The 12,943-nt window shown below is 42.8% G+C and overlaps 1 protein-coding gene across 1 annotated transcript in view; it reads left to right on the forward strand.

Moving 5' to 3' along the window:
- Window positions 1-12,943, forward strand: part of DNA2 (DNA replication helicase/nuclease 2) — a 111,302-nt gene that overhangs the window by 67,725 nt on the left and 30,634 nt on the right. The window lies entirely within an intron of this gene.

Raw genomic sequence — 12,943 nt, forward strand, 5'->3', positions numbered from 1 at the left:
GGACTTGATGGCGTCCAGGCTCAACAACAAGCTTCCGGTGATCCTGGCTCGCGCTCTGGATCCAAAGGCGTACGGGGTGGACACGCTGGTTTCTCCGTGGTAGGACTTCAGCCTCCTCTATGTCTTCCCTCCACTTCCTCTGCTGCCGAAGGTTCTACGCAAGATCGAGGCGGAAGGGATTTCAACCGTTCTTATCGCCTCAGATTGGCCTCGCCGGGCATGGTTCTCGGACGTCGCTCGGATGCTGGCGGACGCCCCATGGCCTCTCCCCGACAGAGAAGATCTACTGTCTCGGGGCCCGCTCTTCCACCGGAATTTACTGTCGCTTCGTTTAACGGCGTGACTGTTGAAACCGCCATCCTGAAGAAGAGGGGGTTCTCAGATTCTGTAGTTAGAACCATGATCAGAGCGAGGAAGCCGGCTTCCTCCCGGATTTACTATCGTACCTGGAAGGCCTTCCTTGCCTTTTGTGAGAACTCGGGTTTCCCTCCCCTTCATTTTTCCATCCCGATGGTGCTCTCGTTTCTTCAGTCCGGCCTCGAGATGGGACTGTCGCTGAGCTCCCTGAAGGGTCAAGTTTCGGCTCTGGCTGTCTTTTTTCAGAGGTCCCTTGCTCTCCTGGGTCCTGTGAGGACTTTCCTGCAGGGGGTTGCGCATTCGGTCCCTCCGTATGTCCCTCCTTTACCTCCTTGGGATCTCAACTTGGTCCTGCGCGCCCTCTTCGAGCCTCTGAGGGAGGTCTCCCTGAATTTTTTCTCACCTGGAAAGTGGTCTTCCTTGTGGCCATAACTTCCATGAGGCGGGTATCTGAGCTGGCCGCACTTTCCTGCCAGGAGCCTTTTCTGGTTTTTCACCAGGATAAGGTGGTGCTCCGTCCGGTTCCCTCCTTTTTGCCCAAAGTGGTCTCCCCTTTCCACCTTAACGAGGATCTTGTCTTGCCCTCCTTTTGTCCTTCTCCGGCAAACCCCAAGGAACGCGCTCTCCATTCCCTTGATGTCGTCCGGGCCCTGAAGGTGTATCTCATGGCTACCGCCTCCGTCCGCCGTTCAGACTCCCTCTTTGTGATAGGGACCTCGTAAGGGTCTGGCGGCCTCCAAGGTCACTGTGGCGCGATGGATCCGCTCGACTATCGCCGCGGCTTATCGCGCTCGTGGCAGGGTTCCCCCGGCTCTGATTACCGCTCACTCCACTAGGGCGGTGGGAGCTTCCTGGGCTGGTCGCAATCGTGCCTCTGCGTCTCAGCTGTGTAAGGCGGCCACCTGGTCGTCCTTACATACCTTTACGAAGTTTTATCAGTTGCATTCGCTGGCTTCGGCTGATGCTGTCTGTGGCCGCAGGGTTTTGCAGGCTGTGGTTCCTGTTTGACGTTGGACGTTCCTCCTGGCGGTGCTGATGTTTTTTCCCACCCGATGGACTGCTTTGGGACGTCCCATGGTCTGTGTCCCCCAATGGAATGTACGAGAAAAGGAGATTTTTTGTGAAACTCACCTGTAAAATCTTTTTCTCGTCTTTTCCATTGGGGGACACAGCTCCTGCCCATTCTGCCTGTTGCAGGAGGGGTTCAGTTCAGTTCTGTTTGTGGTCGGGCCTCATGGTTGTTGGTCCGGTAGCTTCCATTATTTTTTCTTTTCTCCTTCTACTGCTTTTGCAACGCCTGACTTCCTCCTGGTGGAGCCTGGGGGTATAGCCCGAGGAGCTCTCTTTTGTATTTGCATAGTGTCCCTCCTAGTAATACCTCTAAGCTATACCCATGGTCTGTGTCCCCCAATGGAAAAGACGAGAAAAAGATTTTACAGGTGAGTTTCACAAAAAATCTCCTTATTTGGTATCGCCGCGCTCATATCGACCGGCTCTATAAAAATATCACATGACCTAACCTCTCAGATGAATACCATAAAAAATAAAAACTGTGCTAAATAAACCATTTTTTGTCACCTTACATCACAAAAAGTGTAATAGCAAGCTATCAAAAAGTCATATGCACCCCAGAATAGTGCCAATCAAACAGTCATCTCATCCCGCAAAAAATGAGAGCCTACCGAAGATAATCGCCCAAAAACTGAAAAATCTATGGCTCTCAGAATATGGAAACACTAAAACATGATTTTTTTTTTTTTTGCTTCAAAAATGAAATCATTGTAAAAAAAACTTATATAAATAAATAAAAAAGTATACATATTAGGTATCGCCGCGTCCGTATCGACCGGCTCTATAAAAATATCACATGACCTAACCCCTCAGATGAATGTTGTAAATAACAAAAAATAAAAATGGTGCCAAAACAGCTATTTCTTGTTATCTTGCCTCACAAAAAGTGTAATATAGAGCAACCAAAAATCATATGTACCCTAAGCTAGTACCAACAATACTGCCACCCTATCCCGTAGTTTCTAAAACGGGGCCACTTTTTTTGAGTTTCTACTCTAGGGGTGCATCGGGGGGCTTCAAATGGGACATGGTGTCAAAAAAAAACAGTCCAGCAAAATCTGCTTTCCAAAAACCATATGGCATTGCTTTCCTTCTGCGCCCTGCCGTGTGCCCGTACAGCGGTTTACGATCACATATGGGGTGTTTCTGTAAACTACAGATTAAGGGCCATAAATATTGTTTGGTTTGGCTGTTAACCCTTGCTTTGTAACCGGAAAAAAATTATTAAAATGGAAAATCTGCCAAAAAAGTGAAATTTTGAAATTGTATCTCTATTTTCCATTAATTCTTGTGGAACACCTAAAAGTAATTTTTGGGTGGTTTCTCTTATGTAAGCCTCGCAAAGTGACTTCAGACCTGAACTGGTCCCTAAAAATTGGTTTTTTGAAAATTTTTCTGAAAAATTTCAAGATTTGCTTCTAAACTTCTAAGCCTTGTAACATCCCCAAAAAATAAAATATCATTCCCAAAATGATCCAAACATAAGGTAGACATATGGGGAATGTAAAGTAATAACTATTTTTGGAGGTATTACTATGTATTATAGAAGTAGAGAAATTGAAACTTGGAAATTTGCAATTTTTTAAAAAAAATTGGTAAATTTTGGTTTTTTTTTTTATAAATAAAAAGGAATTTTTTTAACTTCATTTTACCAGTGTCATGAAGTACAATATGTGACGAAAAAACAATCTCAGAATGGCCTGGATAAGTCAAAGCGTTTTAAAGTTATCAGCACTTAAAGTGACACTGGTCAGATTTGCAAAAAATGGCCAAGTCCTTAAGGTGAAATAGGGCTGAGTCCTTAAGGGGTTAAGCGTGCATAGGCAGGCGCCTTTTCCTATAGTGTGCAAGCACGGCCACCGCTGCTGGATTACAGGGTGTTCGTAACCATGGAAACGAGCAGGATATAATGTGATGGGGAAAAAAGAATCAAGCCAGCAAAGAAGGCAATTATTCACACATTAGTGTCTTGTATTAACTTTGTCTACATGATAAATGCCATTTGCTGAAGTGAGACAACCCCTTTAAGATTCCCTTTGTCGACTAGGCACTCTCTGTAGCAAGAAATATTACCCCCAGATCCCTGGCAGAGGCCTCTTACCCACCTAAACAAGTATTCTCTGCTGTACAGTAATGACAATCACCCTGAAGGAGATGAGATGAGTGGCTTGGCTGTCATCCAACAGGTGGCACCTGTAAAGAGCTAATTTCCATTTCATCCACCATGACTATGGATTAGATTGACCCCTTGACCTCTGTAGGGGCAGGAATACACAGAGTTTAAAAGCCCCCACCCACTCTCGCTCTTCAGTGCTTTCCTGTCCCTACAGGAGCAGTGCACAGAGAGACCTCCTTGGGGGGGAAGTGAAGAGATTTTCTTTCTTTTTTTTTCTCGTCTTATTTAGCGTTAAATTAGATTGGCTTACCAATCTTCTCCTCAGCCCTCCCGCAGCTTATGCTAAAGCTAGGTAGAGGAGATCAGCGTGATTCTCGTCCCTGTGTTAAGGGCCTGTTTTCTCACCTCACCTGCCACATCAGGGCGCCGCGCGCCAGGGGCGTAGCCCGTCTCACCGCTTGGTTTCCCGGCGAGGTCCGGAGGGGGCGAAGCTTGGAGTCACATGGAGAGACGCGTCCTCACGCTAAACGCTGCCTGATGACGTCAGACGCCACACCAGGGAAAAGAAGCGTGGCAATTCGGTGAACATCGTCTCCTCTGTCAGCTCCTGAAGCTCCTGGGACCCGCATGGACTGCGCAGATCCACCTTCGGCTGCTCCATCAGTATGTGTATGGGGCTGATACCTGGTTGCTCTTCTTTCCTCAGGGATCTAAAGAAGGAAAAATTAAACCCAAATAAACTTGTTCCAAAAAACTACCTGAGGGATATAAAAAGAAACTATGCAAATCCTGCATTAGTGATCTTTTGAAAGAACAATAATCTATCCTGATGGAAGTAAAGTCCATGATTCAGGATGAAATTAAATCCTCACTGGCCTCCCTTACACCTGTTCAGCCCACTCCTCCTGCCAAAAAACCAAGGTTATCCGTTCCATTCTCCTCTGACGCAGAGGACATGGACGATGAGTGGTCTGTTACTAGACACTATTTTGAAGAAGATCAATTGTCATAGGGTGAAGTAGTGGAAGACGATAAATACTTATTTTTTTTTTTTCTCAGAAGAAATGAAGGAATAACTTAAAGCAGTGAGGGAGACCATGGGGATTGAAGAGATCGGTACAGGATGAAATGTTTGGGGGATTGCGTACAAAAAGATCCAAAGTTTCCCCCATTAATGAAAATATTAAGGAAATGGTCCTTGACGAATGGGAGTCAAGGATCAAAGACGATTGGGAGTCTCTAGGGAGTTTAGGAATAGACTTCTTTTTGATCCAGCAGAATCTAAGATCTTTTAATGAAACCCCAAAAATACACACTGGTGGCAAAAGTTGTGAAGAAAACTTCCCTGCCATTCGAGGACGCTTCACAATTATGCGACCCAATGGAACGAAAGGCAGACGCCCTTTTAAGAAAATGATGGGAAGCTTCCATGTTTGGGGTGAAAACAAATATTGCGGCAACCTCCATTCCTAGGGCCATGTATTTCTGGCTTAATGAGCTGGAAAACCACATAAGAAATAAAGCCCCTAGGGAAGAAATCTTGCATTCCATTCCTCTCCTAAAATCTGCCACTGCGTTCTTGGCAGATGCTGCCGCGGAATCTGTCAGATTTGCGGCCAAAGATGCAGCCCTTTCAAACCTCAAAATGAAAATCGGGCTCCATTGCTTTTTCAGGAGAATGTGTTTGGGCCTGTACTAGATAAAATTCTAGAAACAGCCACTGATAAAAAGGGCTTTCCAGAGGAGGTTAAAAGGAAATTCTTTCATCCCTATAACCAGCAATCCAGACCCTACAGGGGAAAAGGGAAAACAGGGCGCTGGAGTTATCAGAAAGGGGCTAAAGGTAGAGGTTTCCTCCTCAATCCCCAAAACAAACAAACAGCGAAAAACAATGACGCTAGAGTAGGGGGGAGGTTGAGGAATTGTCTGACCCAATGGGAGTCTGTAACATCAAACCCTTGGGCATTAGACATCATGAAAAAAGGCTACAAAATAGTTTGCCTCAAAACCCCCAAGAGGATTTCAGATCACCTCCCACAGTCCCACCACTCTGTCAAAGATATGGCAGGGAAATCGGTATTTAAAAAAAATCAGGGGTAGTAAGAGATGTTCCCGAGTCAGAAAGGAGACAAGGCTTCTACTCAAGACTATTTCTCGTCCAAAAAACAGACCGTTCTTTCTGTACTATCATAAACTTAAAAAATCTAAACAAAACAATAACATACAGAAAGTTCAAGATGGAATCAATTTCGTCCAAAAGGGGCCTACATGACCTCTATTGATCTCATACGCCTACTACCAAATTCCTATCCATCAGAACTCGCAAAAGTATCTTCGATTTGCGCTAGTAGGCCCGGGGCACATATTGCACTATTTTCATTTCTGCGCCCTTCCTTTCGAGATTTCCTCAGCTCCGAAAATCTTCACAAAACTGGTAGTAGAAATGATATCTCCCTTTAGACAGGAAGGTCTTTTAATCTTCCCATACTTGGACGATTTTCTCCTAGTAGGAAATTCAGAAGCAGCCACACAGACGATATTTTGCAAAAAATATCGTATTTGGGTTAGTTAATAAATATGTAAAAGTCTTTCCTAATCCCGTCACCCAAAAGGAGATTTCTGGGGGTAATGTTAAACGAGAGAAGATGGAAGTCATCAGGGAAAAAATAAAAAGATTCCAGTCTCAAGACCGGTCCTCGATCAGGAATGCCATGAGCATTCTAGGCCTGATGACTTCCTGCATAACAGCAGTAGCCTGGTGTCAAGCCCACACCAGAACTATGCAAACCTGGATCTTAGGCAGTTGGAACAAAAGACAATCGTTCCTAGACAAAAAGTCATTCCTTACCTAGTAAAATCAGATCTAAATTGGTGGAAAAAAGAGGAACACCACAACAGTGGTCGCTTATTTAAAGGGAACCTGTCACCGGGTTTTTGTGTATAGAGCTGAGGACATGGGTTGCTATATGGCTGCTAGCACATCCGCAATACCCAGTCCCCATAACTCTGTGTGCTTTTATTGTGTAAAAAAAAAAATCGATTTGATACATATGCAAATTACCCTGAAATGAGTCCTGTCCTTGAGATGACTCCTCTCCGGTTAATTTGCATATGGATCCAATCGTTTTTTTTACACAATAAAATCACACAGAGCTATGGGGACTGGGTATTGCAGATGTGCTAGCAGCCTTCTAGCAACCCATGTCCTCAGCTCTACACACAAAATCCCGGTGACAGGTTCCCTTTAAATAAGCGACCGCTGTTGTGGTGGTCCTCCTTTTTTCCACCAATTTAGATCTGATTCTGATGGTGACAGGTTCCCTTTAAAACATCAGGGGGGTACAAGGGCCCCAAGTTTGAAGTCCCTAGCAATAGAAAAAAAATGTCCTGTCCATTACAGCGGTTCATCTCAAAGGATCAGAAAATGTAGAGGCAGATTTCCTGAGCAGAAAGACCCTGAACCCAGTGGAGTGGTCCTTAACCGCTTAAGAACCCTTGCCGTACATGTACGTCACAGATGGACGTCACTTAAGGACCAGTGACTTACATGTATGGCAGGCTGATCAGGCGGTTGCAGGAGCTGCCCCTGCCCGATGAGCGTCACGGACCCGGCAGTCACTGGCAGCCGGGTCCCTGCTGCTTACGCCGGCAACGGTGAAAACACTGATGCCGGCGTGTTAACCCCTTGTATGCCTCTATCAAAGCTGACCGCGGCATACAGAGGGTTTGCGGAGGGTACGGGTGCCCTCTGCTTCCCCATTGGGTCCCTGCGCTGCAGTGGCAGTAACCCTATGGCTAAAAAGGCAAGCCCGATGCCTTCCATAGGCATCAGAGCTTGCCTTCTATGGAAGCCTGTGAGATCCAGCCCTTAGGCTGGGTCTCACAGGCAGACTGTCAGCATAAAAGCTGACAGCCGATGCATTACAATACAGGTTGTATTGTAATGCATTGCAGAGTGGATCAGACCCCAGAAGTTGAAGTCCCGGAGTGGGAAAAAAATTAAAAGTAAAAAAAAAGTTTGTGTTTTTCATAATAAAAAATTTAGTTTCAAGTAAAAAAAATAAAAATCCAAAAATAAAACAGAAAATAAAAAGAAAACCAGACATATTGGGTATTGTCGCATCCGTAATGACTGGCCCTACAAAAATATCACCTGAACACTACAGAAAAAATAAAATAAAAACTGTGCTAAAACAATCTTTCTTTTTTTTTTTTTTTTTGTTTTGTTTTTTTTGTCACCTTACATTACAAAAAGTTTAACGCCAAGCAATCAAAAAGGCGTATGCCCCCCAAAATAGAACCAATGTCACCTCAACCCGCTAAAAATTAGACTCTACCTAAGACAATCGCCCAAAAAAAAAAAAAAAAACTATGGCTCAGAATATGGAGACGCTAAAACATGATTTTTTTTTTTGTTTCGAAAGTTATTGTGTAAAACTTAAATAAAAGTATACATATTAGATATCGCCGCATCCATAAGAACCTGCTGTATAAAAATATCAGATAACCTAACCCCTCAGTTGAACACTGTAAAAAAAAAGCCATTTTTTTGGTCACCTTACATCACAAAAAGTGTAATACCAAGCGATCAAAAAGTCATATGCACCCTAAAGTAGTACCAATCAAACTGACATCTCATACCGAAAAAAATGAGCCCCTACACAAGACAGTCGCCCCCAAAAATAAAAATAAAAACTATGGCTTTCAGAATATGGAGACAGTAAAAAATATTTTTTTTTTCAAAAAATGCTTTATGTAAAACTAAACCAAACAACCAAAAAAAGTTGTCATATTTGGTATTGTCGCGTCCGTAACAATCTGCTCTATAAAAATACCACATGTTCTAACCTAACTATCCCGTAGTTTCCAAAATGGGGTTATTGTTTTGGAGTTTCTACTCTAGGGGGCAGTGAAATCTGCCCTCCGAAAACCATATGGCGTTAGTTTCCTTCTGTGCCCTGCCGTGTGCCTGTACAGCAGTTTACGACCACGTATAGGGTGTTTCTGTAAACTACAGAATCAAGGTAATAAATATTTAGTTTTGTTTGGCTGTTAACCCTTGGTTTGTTAGCAGAAAGAAATGGATTAACCACCTCAGCTCCCCTATTATTGCTCGGTCATGCAACTTACCACCCAAATGAATTTTACCTCTTTTTCTTCTCACTAATAGAGATTTCATTTGGTGGTATTTCATTGCTGCTGACATTTTTACTTTTTTTTGTTATTAATCTAAATTTACCAAAATTTTTGCAAAAAAAAGACATTTTTCACTTTCAGTTGTAAAATAAAAAAAATAAAAAAAACTACATTTCTATATAAATTTTTCTCTAAATTTATTGTTCTACATATCTTTGATAAAAAAAAAATGCAATAAGTGTATATTTATTGGTTTGGGTAAAAGTTATAGCGTTTACAAACTATGGTTTTTGCAGTGATCAGAAAAAATAATTCTGTCACTGCGGTGGGGCGGACTGAACGCAAGTGTGCGCACAAGATCAGGCCTGATCGGGCGAACACCGTTTTTTGTAGAGCCTATAGAACATGTCCTATTCTTGTAAATTTTGTTTTTATTAACAAGCATAATAAATACGATATAAGCTTACAATAGTATGGAATGAGGTAACAATCACCATTACAAATACATATATGTGAGCAGTATATCCTAATTACAACAGCAAAAATATATTGTTTCCTAGTTCTAAATACAGAAAGAAAAATCACAAGTGAAAAAACACTTTTAATGGTTATCATCCAGTGTATAATCCATTCAAGATTCATAACAAAGATAGCATTTATTGAATATGCGAACAATATGAGTAAACCAATATAAGTCAGTCAAAGGCGGACTCGTAGAATGGTGAAGGGAAAGGAAGGGAAGGGGAGGGGGAGGGGGAGGAAAACAAAACAAGGGATTAAACGGTGGGGAACAAAAATTGTCACATGTTCTTAGTGAGTAATCTAAGAAAGAAAGTAAGAAAAAAGAAAATCACTTGTTAAGGATCTATTAGTCAAAATATTTGGAGATCCTGTTTGTAGAAATGTAATCGCTCCACCTGGTCCAGATCCTGAGGTATTTTTTGGGGTTGCCAGCAATGGTCCATCTAAGTTTCTCGAACCGGCTAATAATTGAGACTTCCGTGAGCCAATCCTGAATGGTAGGTATTTCAACACTTAACCAGTGTCTAGGTATAATGGTTTTTAACGCTGCAAGTAAGAAGGGAAATAACTGGTCTTTAAGAATATTATGAGTTTTATTATAGAGTCCCAGTAGAACGAGTTCTACGTCTACCTCTACATGCATCCCATATATGTCAGAAACTATCTGATTAAATTTCTGCCACAAAGGGGCGATTTTAGAGCATGAAAACCAGATATGTGTAACATGTCCTATTCTTGTCCACAATTGCGGACAAGAAAAGGCATTTTCTATATAGTTCTGGCAATGTGCGGATCTGCAAAATGCGGAAAGCACATTGCCGCTGTCCGGGTTTTGCGGATCCGCGTTGTCCGGGTTTTGCGGATCCGTAAAACACATACGGACGTCTGAATGGAGACTTACAGGGGGGTGATCAGGGAGTCTATATGGGGTGATCACCCCCCTGTCATTGATCACCCCCCTGTCAGGCTCCATTCAGACGTCCGTATGTGTTTTGCGGATCCACAAAACACATACAGACGTCTGAATGGAGCCTTACAGGGGGGTGATCAATGACAGGGGGTGATCACCCCCCTGTAAGGCTCCATTCAGACGTCCGTATGTGTTTTGTGGATCCGCAAAACACATACGGACGTCTGAATGGAGCCTGACAGGGGGGTGATCAGGGAGTCTATATGGGGTGATCAGGGGTTAATAAAGGGTTAATAAGTCACAGGGGGGGGGGGGGGGTGTAGTGTAGTGGTGGTTGGTGCTACTTTACAGAGCTACCTGTGTCCTCTGGTGGTCAATCCAAGCAAAAGGGACCACCAGAGGACCAGGTAGCAGTATATTAGACGCTGTTATCAAAACAGCATCTAATATACCTTTTAAGGGGTTAAAAAAATCGGATCTACAGCCTGCCAGCGAATGATCGCCTCTGGCAGGCTGCAGATCTACTCGATTACCTGCAGTTAGGCGCGCGTTCACAGGAAATATTGCCCCTCGTGAGATGACGCGTAGATGCGTGATTGTGCCCGAGTCAGCCGCCTCCGGAACGCGATCCTGCGTTAGGCGGTCCGGAGGCGGTTAAAATGGAAAATCTGCCAAAAAAGTGAAATGCAGAAATTTTCCTTTAAAGGGAACCTGTCACCTCTACTATGCTACCCTCACTGAGCGTTTCTAAATGTTCATTGTGTTACCCTAAACATATAAATTACACTTTTAATTTCATTTGCAGACTAATTGAATGAGTATTATGCATTTTAGTACTTCCCGCCTTTTATGCAAATTAACATGAGTCATATCTCACTTGTGTGACCAGAGAAGAGTCATATTTTCAAGCTCTGACTCTTCTCACGTTAATTTGCATATGTATCAAATCGTTTTTGTTTTTTTTACACCAGGCATGCGGCCCTCCAGCTGTTGTAAAACTACAACTCCCATCATTCCCGGACAGCCTACAGCTATCAGCCTACAGAACGGCATGGTGGGAGTTGTAGTTTTACAACAGCTGGAGGGCCGTACGTTGAGCATCCCTGTTTTACACAATAAAAGCACACAGAGCTATGGGGACTTGGTATTGCGGATGTGCTAGTGGCTATCTAGCAACCCATGTCCTCAACTCTATACCCAAAATCCATATAACAGGTTCCCTTTAATTCTTGTGGAACACCTAAAGGGTTAACAAAGTTTGTAAAATCAGTTTTGAATACCTTGAGGGGTGTAGTTTCTAAAATGGGACCATTTATGGGTGGTTTCCATTATGTAAGCCCCACAAAGTGATTTCAGACCTGAACTGGTCCTTTAAAAAGTGGGTTTTGGAAATTTTCTAACGTCCCGCCCCAAAAAAGTCATTTGCAAAATGATCCAAACAAGAAGTTGACATATGTGAAATGTAAAGTAATAACTATTTTAGGAAGTATTACTATCTATTTTAAAAGCAGAGAAATTGAAATTGTGAAAATTGAGAATTTTTGGGTAAATTTGGTATTTTTTTTATAAATAAAAATGAAATATTTGACTCAAATTTACCACTGTCATCAAGTACGGCTTGGATATGTAAAAAGCGTTTTTGTCACCACATAAAGTGACACATGTCGGATTGGCAAAAAAATGGCCTGGTCTTGAAGGGGTTAAATCCAGGGATCTTTCAAAAGATATCAACCAGATGGGGCCTGCCACAAATAGACCTATTCCCCTCAAAAAGGAATGCAAAGGTCAATTGTTTCTGTTCCTTAAATCCCAGAGGAAAACCATAGGCAGTAGACGCTTTCTCAATGAAATGGACATAAAATCTAGCGTATACCTTCCCTCCTTGGGCCTTAATTCCTCACGTTTTACAGTAGATTCTAACAGACCCTGTAACACTGATAACCCCCTATTGGCCCAAAAGAAGCTGGTTCCTCATTCTAAAGAAAATAGCGCTGGAGGATCCCTGGCTGATACTGTTTCAGGAGGACATTCTTTCACAGGGGCCAATTCTCCATCAAAATCCAGGCCTTTTCAAACTATCAGCCTGGATCCTGAGGGCGAGATCTTAAAAAGTAAGGGGCTTTCAGATAAAGTTATTCATACTCTAAAAGCCAGTAGAAAGAAGGTCACCTCAGCCATTTATTGTACTTGGTTAGGGGATATCTCTCCAAATCTGTCTTCGCCATGCATTCAAAATATTTTAGAATTCCTTCAAAGAGGGCTAGACTTAGGCCTTAGGCCAAGTACTTTAAAAGTACAGATATCTGCCCTAGGGTCTTCCTACGATACAAATCTAGCCAACCATAGATGGATTAGAAGATTCATAAGAGCAGTGTCCAGACTTAGACCATCATTAAAACATAAGGTTCCCCTACGGGACTTTAAATCTAGTCTTAAACGGGTTGACAAGATCTCCCTTTGCTCCCATGGCCGATATTTCCATAAAGCACCTCTCCTTTAAGACAGCATTCTTAAAAGCCATAACTTTGGCTAGGCACCTGGGAGAGATCCAGGCCCTCTCATTTAGAGAACCTTACCTTTTCCATCTTTTTTGACAGGATTGTATTAAAATTAGAACCAGGTTTCTTTCCTAAGGTGATTTCAAATTTCCATAGAGATCAGGAAATAGTTTTACCTTCCTTCTGTAGTGCCCCAAAAAAAAACCTACGGAAGAGCAATTTCATCTCCTAGACGTCAGGGAAACTATTATTCAGTACCTAAAGGCCACAGAAGTTTTTAGGAATGATAATGACCTATTAATCCAGTTTGCGGGCATCAATAAGGGAAAGAAA

This window comes from Bufo bufo, chromosome 6, assembly GCF_905171765.1.
Source record: "Bufo bufo chromosome 6, aBufBuf1.1, whole genome shotgun sequence".
NCBI lineage: Eukaryota > Metazoa > Chordata > Amphibia > Anura > Bufonidae > Bufo > Bufo bufo.